This window comes from Calonectris borealis, chromosome 3 (genome assembly GCF_964195595.1).
Source record: "Calonectris borealis chromosome 3, bCalBor7.hap1.2, whole genome shotgun sequence".
NCBI lineage: Eukaryota > Metazoa > Chordata > Aves > Procellariiformes > Procellariidae > Calonectris > Calonectris borealis.
The window spans coordinates 76841622-76856364 of NC_134314.1; the positions used below are offsets into that span (position 1 = coordinate 76841622).

General features: G+C 36.6%; 1 protein-coding gene across 1 annotated transcript in view; it reads right to left on the minus strand.

Moving 5' to 3' along the window:
- PRKN (parkin RBR E3 ubiquitin protein ligase) overlaps positions 1-14743 on the minus strand; it is an 808128-nt gene that overhangs the window by 108294 nt on the left and 685091 nt on the right. The window lies entirely within an intron of this gene.

The following is a 14743-nucleotide window of genomic DNA, read 5'->3' on the forward strand; positions in this document are numbered from 1 at the left end:
ATCTGTTGTTTTGGATTAAGGGAAATAATTACTGTGATTTATACACCTTAGTTCAGCATTTGTCTTTTTTACACTACCACATTGTTGACTCAAGGTAATATTGTGATCCACTGCAGCTCCCAGATCCTCTTTTGACATGTTGCTGTCTCTCTAAGCATTTATTCTCCCATAACATACAGCTGCTTGTACTTGTCTAAGTATAAAAACTTTACATTTATCCTTACTGAATTGCTATCAAGTTCCAAACTGTTTGCTGCCCCCTGGCTACCTATCCTACGCAAATTTAACAGCCTTACACTACAATAATTTATCAAGGCATCAGAGAAAATATTAAAACCTGTCAACCTCAGGACAGATTTGAAACATCCCTCCACTTTGATTGTGAAATGCTGATAAATAGTCTATAGACAGTTTTCCAAGTAATTACATATCCACCTAATGAAATCTTGTATTTCCTAGTTTGCCTATGGGAATTTCATATGAAATAATATAAGGAACTTTACTGGATTCAATATAGATAACATCATCTACTTCTCTCCTACTCACAAGTCCTGTTACTCCGGCATAACAAAGTTAGATGGATGTGATAAACTCTTGTTAAATCCATGCTTCCTGAGACTTTCTTTTTTTGTCCTCTAGTTAATTAGCAGTAGTTTGATTATTTGCTACAGTTCTCCCTCAGGAATTCAAATTAAACCTAATGGTCTATAATGCTCAGGTTCCCTTTTTTCCTCTTAGACATAGACTTCATGTTTTTGCCTTTTTCAAAATCTTCCCTACCCATATTTTTAGAAGTGATCATTAACGTTCTGGATTTTCTTCAGCCATTCCCACAGGAAAAACGTCATCAGGCTCAGCTGATTTGAAAACATGTCTCTATCCTGTCCTTTCCCTATACACTTGGTAGTTTTAATTCTGTTTCACTGGTTTTAGCTCTGCTAACTATCTGAGCAGGTTTGACCTTTTAAATTAAGATTGAAACAAAACAAGTAAACACTTTTGCCTTCTTGGAGCTGTTTAATGATACATTTTCCTCTCCCATGAGAAGCCAACCAACAGCTTCCTTGATCTTTCATGTTACTATTTCTATTACTTCTTTATGGAAATCTTTCTGAATATTCTTTGGTAGACTTTATATTAGAAGTATTTTATTTCATTTCTTGCACTTTCTGACTTTGTCCCTGTGTGTTTTCTGTTTTTCTATGTGTTTCTAGTGACACAACCTACTTAATTTTTTTTATTCTGTAGGGAAAACCTACTTAAATTGTTTATGCACTTCTTTCTTACTTTTCAGGTCATAAAATTGTCGTTGTTCAAGCAAGCTGGTCTTTCCTTATCCTTCCTAGTCTTCCTTTACATTGAGATAATTTACCATTGTGCCCTTAATTCAATTTCTTTACTGAATTGTCAGCTCCCTTTTTCGGCTTAGAACTGATTTCGTATCAGTTACCCAAGTTTGCTTATTGCTACTTTCCAGAAGTCACTGTTTTCCTCTTGCTTCACTTGTAGAAGAAGTATGTTTTGCTTGATTGATTTTTTTGTTTGCTTTTGTCTAGGGGACTTATTCTAAAAAATTCCATCTCTAAAAGAATCAAACTTTTTTACTTCAGGAATTGACCACTGGCCATCCATATGAAAGAATTTAAATACTGTTTTTTTCTGAAACATAATGAAGGAGAACATGTTTGATTTACACAGATAACATTTTTGCAATCACGAAACATTTGCAAATGGGCAATTTATTTCTGCCATATGTCATTTCTTCAGCAGGAATACTCTGCATGGGTTAAATGTTTTTTAATGCAGTTTTGAATATTATATGCCGCACTCTGAAAATAAAGATTGAACTGTTCGTTCTCTGTTGACTGAAATAATGTAAGAGATCTTTTACTAATAATTAATGTCACATCCCACTGGGACAAACACTATTTGCATGGCTTATAATAAAAACAATTCAAAAACACTAATGTGTTTCCCTGAACAGTGAAAGCTTGTGATGCATATTATGAAAACACCACTGGTGAGAATCACAGCAGAATATAAGAGCTATTATTGTATTGTACATTTATTGCTAATTTTATTTCCTCTTTGATTTATTTAACTCACCAATTACCAATTGTTTTCACTCTTCTGATAGAAGAATATGGTGAGTTACTAGCTCAGAGCAATGGTACTGTTTGGCAGCCACATTGTTTTCCATCTCCAAATCTGAAACACTTTCCTGAATAACTTCAGGTAATTACTTCATGCCCAGAAAAAGCTTCCTGTCAGTGTAAAGTATTTTAAAACATGATAACTGTAGATACTTGAAAACACAAAATTTGGTAGGTTCTAATCAATATACATTCACATAAAAATTTTGCAATGACCAGGAACTCATGCAAAATATCACGGTCATGTGGCTGGGCTGTTCTTTGTACATCGAACGCTTGCTTTCATCCACTTAATAGCCCACTCAGTCTGTACACACTTGTAGTCCCCCCACTGCTCCTTTCACACCCACGCACTGCAATTTCTAGCCACAGTTCATGATATAACCATCCCAATTCCATCTTCATTTATACACACATTTGGCAGGCAGTTTCCCATGATTATGAATATGCACAGACAAGGCACACATACTGTAATCTACTCTTTTGCTCCTTTATGCCAGGCCCACCCATCAAAGGATTTAATAAATTACAGGTTTTCCTACAGAATATGCATTTCCAGACTCTGCTAGGGATCTCTGGAGAAACCCCCACTTTACTATCTGTTATTCTCCATCTCCACCTGCTCGTTAGGGACCAAGCAAGCAACAAGAGGTGCCTCACACAAAGTCATGGCTCTCAGCAGAGAAGGCAAGTTAATGTTCCTGTTGTCTCCTTCCAGGCTGTTCCCACAAAATGCAGGAGCAGTTTCTCACCCTTCAAGTCAAGAGAGGGAGTGAAGATATTGGTGTTCCTGTGAGAGTTTTGAATACTCAGTAAGATCCCACCAGTTCTTCTCAGACCTCACCTTAAGGCTGCTTCCTTGTTGCCCTCATTTTCCTATTTACTCCTCCTCCATCTCCAGTGGGGATCTTGTGGATTTCAGTTTTGATCTTCTGGCATTTTTTAAGATTTTAGTTTTCTGATTTAGATCAAATGTCACCAAAAGACTTTGCCAACAACAGGCATATTCAACTAATTTCTTTTTTTTTTTTCATAACTACTCTGCTCAATAAAATTTTGACATAAACATCCTTACCATAAAGATTAAGAAATTTCAAAAAGCACATTTAAGAGACATACAAGAAGTTCCCTAAACAAAATAAGGAAATAAAATTTACATTCATTTTAGTTTGAAGGGAAAATTAAGTAGAAAACAAAGTCTTGTCAAGCTTTCTTTATATATGATAATGATGTAGAACATGCCCCATGCCTATTTTTTATTTGCAGATTATATTTAATATCAAGCACTGGCTTTAGATTGGTGGCCTAGAAGTCAATCTTTCTTAATATAACCATTTGAGTTGTGCATAAGAGACATCATTGTCATTACTTGGTATTACTTATGTGAGCATTTTCACTGGCATAAAGAGAAAATGACAGAGGTAAGTACAAAACATACTACTGCTATTTGATATTTCTTAATGGAAACAACGCCCAGCTTAACCAGCCTATTTTACTGCTCACTTAGTCTGAACAAGTGAGTCACCAGTACCTTTAAACCTTACTCTTTATCTCTTCATTTATGTCTTTTAAGTGTCAGTGGAATAGATTTTCTATCATGGTAGTGACTGTCACCCAATTTAACGTGAGAGCTTTTGGAAAAAAAAAAAAAATTGACTGGTATGAATGATTTAATTTTTGAGAAATCTAGGGATAAAATGGAGTTAACTGAGACTTGGTTATCCACCCATGATTTTCTGCCCTTAGCCAAGGCCTCCATTCACAGATATATTATATTATCAGAATTTTCCCTTTTCTTCTCCCTCATGATGGTTTTATGAGCACATACTACATTCTGGTTTTCTATTATTTCCCACTGAATTACAGTTGGTCATTGTTCTCCAAATCTATGTCCTTGTTTTTTCATTATTATTAATTTACTGTGTAAGGGATGTCTTTTATTTAATTTGGTCATTATATTTTAATTTTATTTTCATAGTTTGCCCTTGAATTTGTAACATTTTCTTTACTCCCTCTATTACAGCTTAGTGACTTTAATATCATTGTTAACGTTGAGATGCAACTTCTGTTCTAAACTCACTTTCACAAGCTTATAACTTTTCCCTATTCTCTTTCAGGCTGAGGGTTTTTTATGCTTATGCTTTGTTAGAAGTGGATTTTTGTTTGAAGCTTCATAAGCATCATCTATTTGTTTTGAGTTATCCAACATGAAAAGATAGCAGTTTTGCAGCAATCAAGACAGTATTCAGATGCTTTTTTTGGACTCTGATAATTGAAAATCAGCTTTGTTTCAGCACTTCAGAATCAGCTTTGATTGTGGAATGGTGGCTTTGCTACCTCTTTGAAATGGTTTTGAAATAATAAAGTTCTGCATGTGACATCGTTATTAAATACCTTACTGAAGTAGTAGTGATGAGGAAAGTTGATCTCAGAATAACTCTGTTCCACTTAATATTATTTTTAAAAGCTGTTTATTTTCTGTAAGAAAATTACATTTAGTTATATTTTAAATCTTTTGAATGCCATTTTCCTCTGTCTTGGTTTCGGCTGGGATAGGGTTAAATTTCTTCCTAGCGCTGTGTTTTGGATTTAGTATGAGAAGAATGTTGATAACACACTGATGTTTTCAGTTGTTGCTAAGTATCTTGTAAACAACAACTACCCTCCAGGAAGCTACCAAGCTACTACCCCCCAAGACTGGGAGGAGGGAACACAGCCAGGACAGCCAGCCCAGCTGGCCAACGGGGTATTCCATACCATGTGATGTCATGCTCAGTATATGAATGGTAGGCGTGATCCAGGAAGTACCGATCGCTACTTGGTTATCGGTCAGTGCAGGTGGTGAGCAATTTCATTGTGCATCGGTCATTTTATATATATTATTTTTTATTATTATTATTTTCTCTTTTCTGTTTTATTAAACTATCTTTATCTCAACCCACGAGTTTGTTTCCTCCCTCTCACCCTTCCGATTCTCTCCCCACCCCTCTGAGGTGGGGGGAGTGAGCGAGCGGCTGTGTGGTATTTGGCTGCCTGCCAGGTTGAATAACTACATCCTCCCACTCTTCAAGATGCATAGCCCAACCAGATGCATTATAGAGTGCCCAGTCAATCTGGGTTCTATACAGTGTATGGAAGTAATGCAACATGTGCAATGAAAAATAAACATTTCTCTTGTACTGATGAAAAGACAAGCAGTCGCTTTGCTTCATTCCACAGACATACTGTTGTAATTACAAAAAGATGTCTGAAAGAACTTTGGCTTAAAGGTCCAGTAAGAAATCTTATATAGCTGAAAGTCCAACAGGAGCACTGGGAAGCTGTAGACAGTTTGTTTGTCTTCAAGAAAAGATGTCCTTCAGGGAAGTGTTAATGCACACTACCCCTAGCTTTTCTATGGCCCCTCCCTATGGTATACTTGGACTGTGCATTCTGTGCCATTCCTTTTTTCATCACAAAAAGTTTCACAGTCTCAGTAAGTAATGATTTTATGTCCTCCACATGGAAAACGTTGCTGTAGCCTTGAAAGAATGAACCAAGAACCTGGCTGACCAACAGAGATTGTACGTGTTTCAGAGAGGCAAGGTAAAGCTGAGGAAGAAACTCTTCAGGCATTTCTTTGATCAGCTAATGGAGAAATATAAAAAATTGCAAACATTTTTAATTTAGTAAAAAAAAAAAAAGTCTCATTACTTGTAAGTTCCAAACTGACACAAACTGCTGCTTTCCATATTTGTACTTACACACAATAGACTTAGACTCCAAATTTCTATTGCACTTTTTTACTCTGACATCCAATGACATGAAGACTACAAGTGCCACAAAAGCTGTAGAAAGCAATGATTTTTGGGATCTATGTGAGCTGCTCACATTATGAGCCTTGTGATTTACTTTTGAGTTGGGCTACAGGTCAGAATTATACCAGACACATAATAAGGACATTTTTTCTTTAGCATTCAGAACTTTGAATTTTTTCCCTGGCTAAGCTACAAATGCCAGTCAATAGATTCATTCTAATCTAAGATCTTATTGTTCTGGTCCTATCTTTTTACTCCATTGTTTCTTATTGATTAAGCAGCTTTTGCATTTTACAATAATGCAATAATACAATCCGAAGTGCCTCAGGAGGCCTTCATATGAAACTTCATATGAAAGGCAATAAACAAGCTTACTTTGATTCATATTTCTTCTCCTTTTCATTTATAAGTGATTTTCTGCATTCAGCCCGTGTTTCTCTTTCCTGTTCAAATACAGAAATTTTTTAGAAGATTGCTCAAATAAGCCTCTTACACAATTAGAATCCTCCCCTCAGTGGCTGCCATTCTCAAGCAGCACATCCTCTGGTGATTGCATTATGCTTTCCCCTCCAGTGACTCAGTGATAGATCTGTTTAGTGATACCAAATCTTCCATTAACCCCTAGTTCTGCTAATTTATAAATTTATTTGTATTCGTCTTATCGATTATAAAACTGCAGTCAGTATATAAACTGTATAAGCAGGAAAGCTCAGGCACCTCTTGTGGTCCGGGACAGACTGTTATAACCAGGACTTTTAAATCCATTAGCTGAAGGAAATACAGGTTGGTTTAAAATGGCTACACTTTTCCATCATGTGCAAAATGTTTCTATCATAAAAGGGAGAATAATCTTACCCTGTATGTAAGTGGAATATGAAGTCAGAAGACAGAGCTCAGTTTCCCATACATGCAGAATTAACTGGAGATTGCTATAAACAGTTTATTTCTCCTTCTCTCCTATTGTTGTACTCCATGCCTTTCCTGATGGGCCACATGATAAAACATTGTCCCCTGACTGTCAGACATATTTCTAAGCACTTTGTTGAAGAGGAGAGGAGTAATAAGAAAAAAGTAGTTCCAAGTCCTCTCCAGTCATAAACTTCCATTATATTTAAGGCTTGACAGAATTATGAGTTCATCTAATATAATCTCCTGAGCATCATAAGCCATTAAATATCACCCAGATACTGCTACATGGAGCCCAATTATTTTAATTAGACAAGAGCACTTCAGTCATCAAGAGACTAAACTGTAGTGTGCCACAGGCATAGACCAAAATAGACAAAGATGTCATCAAAGCCTGAGGCTCTTGCAATAACAAGGAATTTCTAGGTGAGAAATGCCCCCAAAATTCCTGGAGATGGTATATAGCTCATCCACCAACTTTGGCACAGAATGTCAAGTCCCTGCCAATGAGACCTGAGAGAAAATTTTGACTTCTCCTTCAAATTTGGTGATCAGTTTAATCCTGACCTGAGCATCAGAGTATGATATACTCAACTGGTACCTAAGAAAAGGAATCGCAGTAAACAAGAGAAGGTACTTTTTTTGGAACTGTTTTTCCGAGTCTATGTGCTACAATCAATTTACAGTAAGCTGTGGATATTTTAAATTGTGCATATTTTTGCATCTCATCTACTGTAAAATGTTGTTGTTCTCCTTCCACAGGTGAAGAAATTTGAAGCCCAAGTAGCTTCATCTCTGGAATCTGAATATTGAATGAATGACAAAGTTGAGTCTTTGGTATCTCTAATATGAAAACCCGTAGCACCTTTCCAGGGGACTGTTTGATCTAGCAGTTTACAAGGACTAAGATTTAGTTGATAAATCCTAAAATCAACTAAGATTTTAAAACTGACTCCTATTTTATCTCAGCCCTCAATTTAAAATGGGTCTCACATGCTTGCAATTTTAGCTCATTCCTATTTCAAACAAATTGGTAAAATTGGGACCATTTATCTTCTGCAAAACATTGGTTTACAAATCCAAGTCTGAGCTGGTTTACATTCATAAAGACCAGTTTTATCCTCTCTAGTTCCTAGGTCCCTGTGTCCAGTTTTGACTTATCTTTACAAGCAAGAACTGGATTTTATCTTATTTTTCTCTAATACGATTTCCCTGACTCAAATACAGTGTTATTCTGCTATCTGTGTTCTCATGCTAGATTACGGAGACCAGCAGCCTTCATTCCTTTAACAGGTAACTACCTCTTTTCTCTACCTCCTTGCTCCTTCTTTCTCAGACCACATATGACAGATTTTAAATGGTGAACTACTAGGTAAGCCACAGAATAATAAATCAAGCCAAAACACTGAAGACCCTGCACATTCAATAAAAAATTTGCAACGTGCATGTACAACAGTCATTTTCCAGTTGCCTGCATGATGCAGAAATCAGGGAAAAGCTATACCTTACATAAATCAAGGGATACAGAATTTGATCACATAATATGGCACATTCCATAATATTCTGGACGTGTAGCAGACAAAACTAATGAAGTTTCACTTCTATCTCAGTTAGAGCTGAGAAGACTCACATGTTGTTTTCTAACATTATTTTACCAGCTAGTTCTCTGTGATTTGGGAGGTAAAGGAAAAAGCAGTTATTCTTCTACCTATTGAGCCAAGCACAAGTAATTGATTTGTTCTCCTTATAAAAAGTATTTGTTTTGCTTTTGCTAGTCCTATGAACTAATGTGATCCATGTTATTAATAATGGAAACATTCTCTAGATTGTTTTATCCACTCGCTGCTGACAGCTGATCAGTCACCAGATCAACGAGTTGCAGCACTGCAAGATATGGGCAATGGAAATAATGCACCTTTACAGCATTACATAGCTTGTGAATTGTACAGTGCTGTTCTGGGGTAAACGTTTTATTAAAACATCAACATTCTACCACATCTTAAAAAGCCCCATGTTTTTACAGTTCATTTTAAATCACGTAAAACATTACCAGAAAAGAGCTACAAATCCAAAAAGAATTTTGGTCAGCCTGAGAAAGCCTGTCATATTTTAGCAATGAAACAACTTGCTTAGCTACTGAAGCATAATGTGTCAACAAGATGGAATTCCACTTTCCAAAGGCTAGAGTGCCCACTCAATAGAAGAAAGCAACACACGATTACTGCTTAAAGCTTGTGGCACAATGCTAGCAACTCAGCATTTAGCAATAATAGAAAATGTCTGTCTCATTTTCATTCCCCTTGAAAAAACTCCCTATACAATATTATGAAACACTCCTGCTGTGAGTTGGTTTCTTAATCTCAGCAATATCTTTAGCTATTACCTTATCCATGGTAATACCTTTCTGGTGAATTTCTTTAAAAGCAAAAATTTAATGACATATGGAACAAGGGCAGATACCTGAAATGGAATAACAAAGAGTAACCCTTCAATTTTACTACAGGTACTAGATAGCAGCTATCTCCTATTTCCATTTTAGTGTTTCGCAAATGTCATAAAGGTCTGAAGGTCTTTTCATTTCTGAATTATTCCTCTGTTTTTCCAAACCTCGGAGCCTCTTATTTCTGCTCCTGCTTCAACTTTTCATTCTCATCTTAAAACCGAGACAAAAATTCAGACTGCACACAGTCTTCCTTCACCCATGACCTTTTATTCATCTAATTGTAAAATTAAAAAGATTTTTTTCAGTGCAAATGTCTTCAAAGATTGTCTTGAATTACCACTACTCATCTTGACTGTCTTTATATCCTGAAGTATTTTAAAAGGTGCCTATTTTCTCTTTACATATATTCAAGATTTTCCTGGTACTGCTAATGAAGAAGCAAAGCATGTCTTGAACCAAACATTTATACCTACATCTCTGTTTGAAAATAAAGTCTTTTAGGTTAGTCAGATTTTCAAACATTTTGATCAGGCAAAATATGTGGAATAAATATCCCCGGGATAGAAATTGCACAAAGAAAGTACATGCTGATCATGACAATACATTGCATTAGAGCTGAACTTTACAACAAAAGACTTATAACTGCCAGATGTGGAAACTACTTTTCACTTCTGGACTGGGGTACTCTTACAAAATATTATGCACTTTCATATATATGAAATAGTTCTGAATCAGTATTTGCAAGTTAGTTCTGGGGCTAGGGTCCCAGAGGGAGTATAAGTGCGCTCATATAGCACTCCAACAGAGATATAAACCCCTAAAATAAACACCCCACTCCAGAAGTTTAGAAGGACACACCCAACTAATAAAATCATAATTTGAATTATCAAAATTAAATGAATAGGAACTTGTTGCTTGGAATTTTTATAATTCAGGTTTGTCTCCTCAAAACAAAGTATTTTTCCCAATTATTCAGGGTTTGCCTACATGCATATTATTGTGCAAAGACTCACTGAAGATGAAAAATGCATGCTAGGAAATGCATAAACATGAGATAACGAACTACAAAAAAGAGCTTTGCAAACAGGAATGTGTATTGCACTTCTCATGTAACTATTTTAGAGTGTCCTCTATTCTATTAAGCTTTCCAAAAAGGCAGACAATCATTAATTCTACAAATATGCTGCAATTGCTTTTGACATGCGCTTCCTTAGCCATGGAAGAAGAATGCAAGAAGAAATCAATGGGAAAAAATTGCTGGGAAGAATGAAATTGCCTTAGGGATTTTGTTCTATGTAATACAATGGCCTAAGAATTCTATTTATAAGGAAGACACGGTATTTATATCTATTGATTTTTCAGGGACCTCTTGCAGTCCACAGCCTTAAAATTTCACCTGTCCTAGAAGAGAACACATCTTTTGTGAAACCTTGATGTTCTTCAGTGGCATTATGCTTACAGAACAGTAAATATGGTGTAAAAGAGGTGAAATAATCCCAAATTTTGTGCTCCCTTTGCAAGGCTATAAAACTTCCTTTATGATTGCACATTTAATACACTAAGGTTGAGTACTCACTTGAGGACTGGAGTTTCACATTAGGGGATCCGAATGAAGGGCCAGAAAAACATCAATTATGACAGCTTGTTTCTAAGACCATTTAAATTGTCGCCCAGACCTTAAGATAATTTAGAGTGGTCTCAGGACCTCCATGAACCTGGCTGGTACCTTCAAGAGTCAGGTCTCCTAGCAAGGGATTATAAAACCACAGAGTATCTCTGGAAATACATTCTTTTTCTTGCTTATATAGACTATGCTAGGAATGAGTAAACTCAAGGGGAAAAGACCTACAGAGGCTCTATCTCCACTATCCCCGATCTCCCACTTCACCCCATTCCACAGGATAGGTCAACCGATATTGCATGCTGCTAAATATTTATACGGTTGTGGAGCAAAGGCTGGGATGCAATCACACATTAGTCAGTTATCATCCCACTGAAAGATATTGACAGTGGACGATTTGCAAGACAGATGAGCGGTATGTGTATAAACCAAGGCATACCTTTTAATAAACAGGTAGTATAGTCCCTTTTGAAGCTCCATTCTAACCTGCTTTTAACTCCAAACTTTTTTTTAATATGTAGGAAATAATACGCCAGTATAATATAAAACAAGACAAAAATGTTTTATTCACAGAGCTTTTGTATGCCTTGATTATCACAGCTTTTCCTGTACCCAGGCCAGCTGGTACAATATGTACTGTCTTCTATGTTTTGTTGCTGTTTTCTTGTATTAAATACATCAAAATTTTATATCTGAGCAATAAAAGTTAGTAACATAGGTCTGATGCATAGTAATGAAGGTAGAACAACAGTGTATAATGGTTATATCTTGGTAAATCAATTAATATGTTTATGGCTAGTGATAAAAAATATGAAAGATTAGGCAAGAGTGAGGTCAGTCAGTGGTACCACAACATGGTGAGGACTATTCATAATCATTAAAAAGATATCTGCATGTTACTTTTCAAGGCAAAATAAATCTCTCTTCTTGTCCTATTTCTTTGCCTGAAAGCCTGAATAATAGCAATGCCTGACTGCAGAGGGTACATATGGGGATGCTTAAATTTAAACCTCTCTCCTAACCTTTTTGGTACAGTTCTGTCTAGATATTTACCAGGCTGTTTCTGGGCCCTACATATTGCTGTTTCCAAATTTCCTGAGACAAAGCAAAATCCACCACCTTTAACTTTCCCAAAGGCCCTTTTAGCAAATTAAGAACACTCTCTTGGAGACTCATATTTAGCTTTGACACTGATAGCAATGACTTTGCAAAAAGAGATTCTAGTTCCTCATTTCACATACCAGAGAAAGAAACTGAGGAAGGCAAAATGTCTGTATCCTGGCCTGGCTCAGTTACCTGTTCATTTTTCGATGCTCTTTCAGATTTGGTTGGAGTCCTTGCATGTTTGGGACTGCCTCACACAGTCTTCTCTCTGAATAATGGAATATTTATTTTGCTTCAGTCTCTGGTGGCCAGCTTATTCTCTATTTGCGTTCTTCTGCCTCTCCTTTTCTAAAATGGCTGCCGAAAACCCCTTCAATTTACTGTCTCGACTTTTTCTTGAAACCTACCCCTCCTCCCTCCCTTGATCCATCTCATCAGTTAATCAAAATCCTCATCTACTTGACAGTTGTTAGCTACCCTTATACTGCAATTCAGACCTGAACAATCAGTTTCTTCTGTGCAGTAGACAACTATTTTTCTACAAGGGCTTTTGGGTGAATAACAGACCATTGATCTTAGATGTAACTTCTGCTGTTAGCAATATGTTATCAAGTCTGAACTTTACCCAAAGACAGAGGTTCAAATACCCCAGGAGAGCCTCTACATGTCTAAAGTACAGCTTAAAGGATGACACAGATATTCACAGAGAATCTCCAGATTCACGTTGCCTTCCTTATTTCTTTGCTTACCAGCTTCAATAAGGAACATGTCTCTCACCTAAGCTGTACAGGTAAGTATTGCAAGGCATCTTTTGCTACCTTTATTGGGATGGACAAAAGGGATGTTCTTCATCTTGGGCCTTTCTCTGAGCTTGTAAATCATTGTGTATGCTCGTGAGGGAACCCAGAGCTCTGAAATGGATGTTTCTGGATTCCATAAAGAAGAGTGGAAGGCCTTCACACTAAAAAAGGCCAGGTTTTGTCTGGGAAAAAACCCACTGTAGAAAACACTCAAAGTGACTACAGAAAACAGAGTAGAAATAAATAGCTTTCCTAACTGTCTTAGTGTCCTTTCAGGTAGATCCTTACCTTCAGCCAGCTTTCTCACAGGCAGCTGACTTCAGTGCTAGGACCCTCACCACAGGAAATCTTCTGCGACAAATCTTCCTTGAGGTTATCATTTCTCAGGGTGCAAAGAAAGATTCAAAGACATGTGTTTTCACCCTGTTTCATTATAGATTCTGAGGAAGGGCCTTAATGTTACCAAAACAGACCAGCCTCTTGCTTCTTATTTCAGCTTCAGTGAATTGTACCCCTTAGTGTTCAAGACGTCACATAATCCAAAACAAAGGGTGAGGTTAAACTCAAGGCTGCAGATCTGGTCACTAGCAAGCACAGCACAGAGTCCATAAAAGGAAACAAAGCAGTTTGCTAAACCAGGCAATACATCAATCCTTTATGCTAGGTACACTTTATTTACAGGGCATTTTCAGATTCAGAATGATGATGAATGAAGCTGCAAAACACAGTTTGATTTTCACCACTTCAAGGCAGAGAGCAGAGTAAAAATTATTTGAGATTTTATCTTTTTTAACCAATCCCTAATAGTTAATCCAGAGGCATTTCTTTTTGTTTACTCAGTCTTGTTTCTTATTACTTTCCCACCTTCTGCTATTTTATAGCCCTATGTCTGCTCAGTGAGTCTGGGGAGTACTCTGTTTTACATGCACCACTGCATGGACAGATAGGAAGTTTTACCAAGGTCAACAGATGTTAACCTACTCACAGAAGACAAGTTACTGCAACTTCCTAGTTCGCCAAACAATTATTCTTCCACGGTATCAGTTTGGGCAACATCAAAACTGCAATAAAAAGTGCATTTTCCACAGGAAAGACAACAGCAAGAGAATGATAATATTTTATAAATATAGATATTTTCTCTTCTCTCATAGCCTGCATGGAATTCGGTAATAATACCAACCATGGAAAGAGTCACTCAGTACAAACATCAGCTAGTCACTCTGACCTAACATTTAATAGGTTGTTTTATATAGAGATTTCTCTCTACATATTTCTACTTCCCCCAAAGCTTGATTCTTGTAGGGTACCTGTTATTTCTACTGCCAAAAAAAATCACTGATCCATATGATTTGGCCTCTTAGCAAAAACACTTTCAAATGTCATCTGTTTTTGTTTTCCAGAAATTCACCATTAATTGTGCATTCCCCCCGCTTAAAAGCAATTTTTATGAGAAAACAAAAACATTTCTGTATTTCTTTTCATCATGTATCTTAAAATGCATAAGCAATGTCACTGTAGTATCACAGACTGGTCATTCGCTCTCTCTCCTTTTTCTATGACATATAAAGATGGTTGGTGTTAATAATAACGAACAGTTTGCTCAAGATCCTGTTTGGTTTTGTTGAGTGCTAGGAGAAGAAAGTCAAAGCGCATTTGGATTGTCATTTGCACAGTTCAATTTCTTACTGTAACTACTCAGCAACTTCTTAAACCAAATAAAGCAAAGAATTCTGGAATGGACATAGTCTACATGATGAAGTCATCATTCCTAAGCCATGGTGCTATATTTAAATTGTATATTGAGCTACAGTATCCCACTCTGGTATGAAAAGCAATTCAAAGTCAGTACTGGAAAAGGAAAAAAAAACATTTCCCCCCTTATTCTAACATCATACCATATCAATTGTTTCCCACACCGT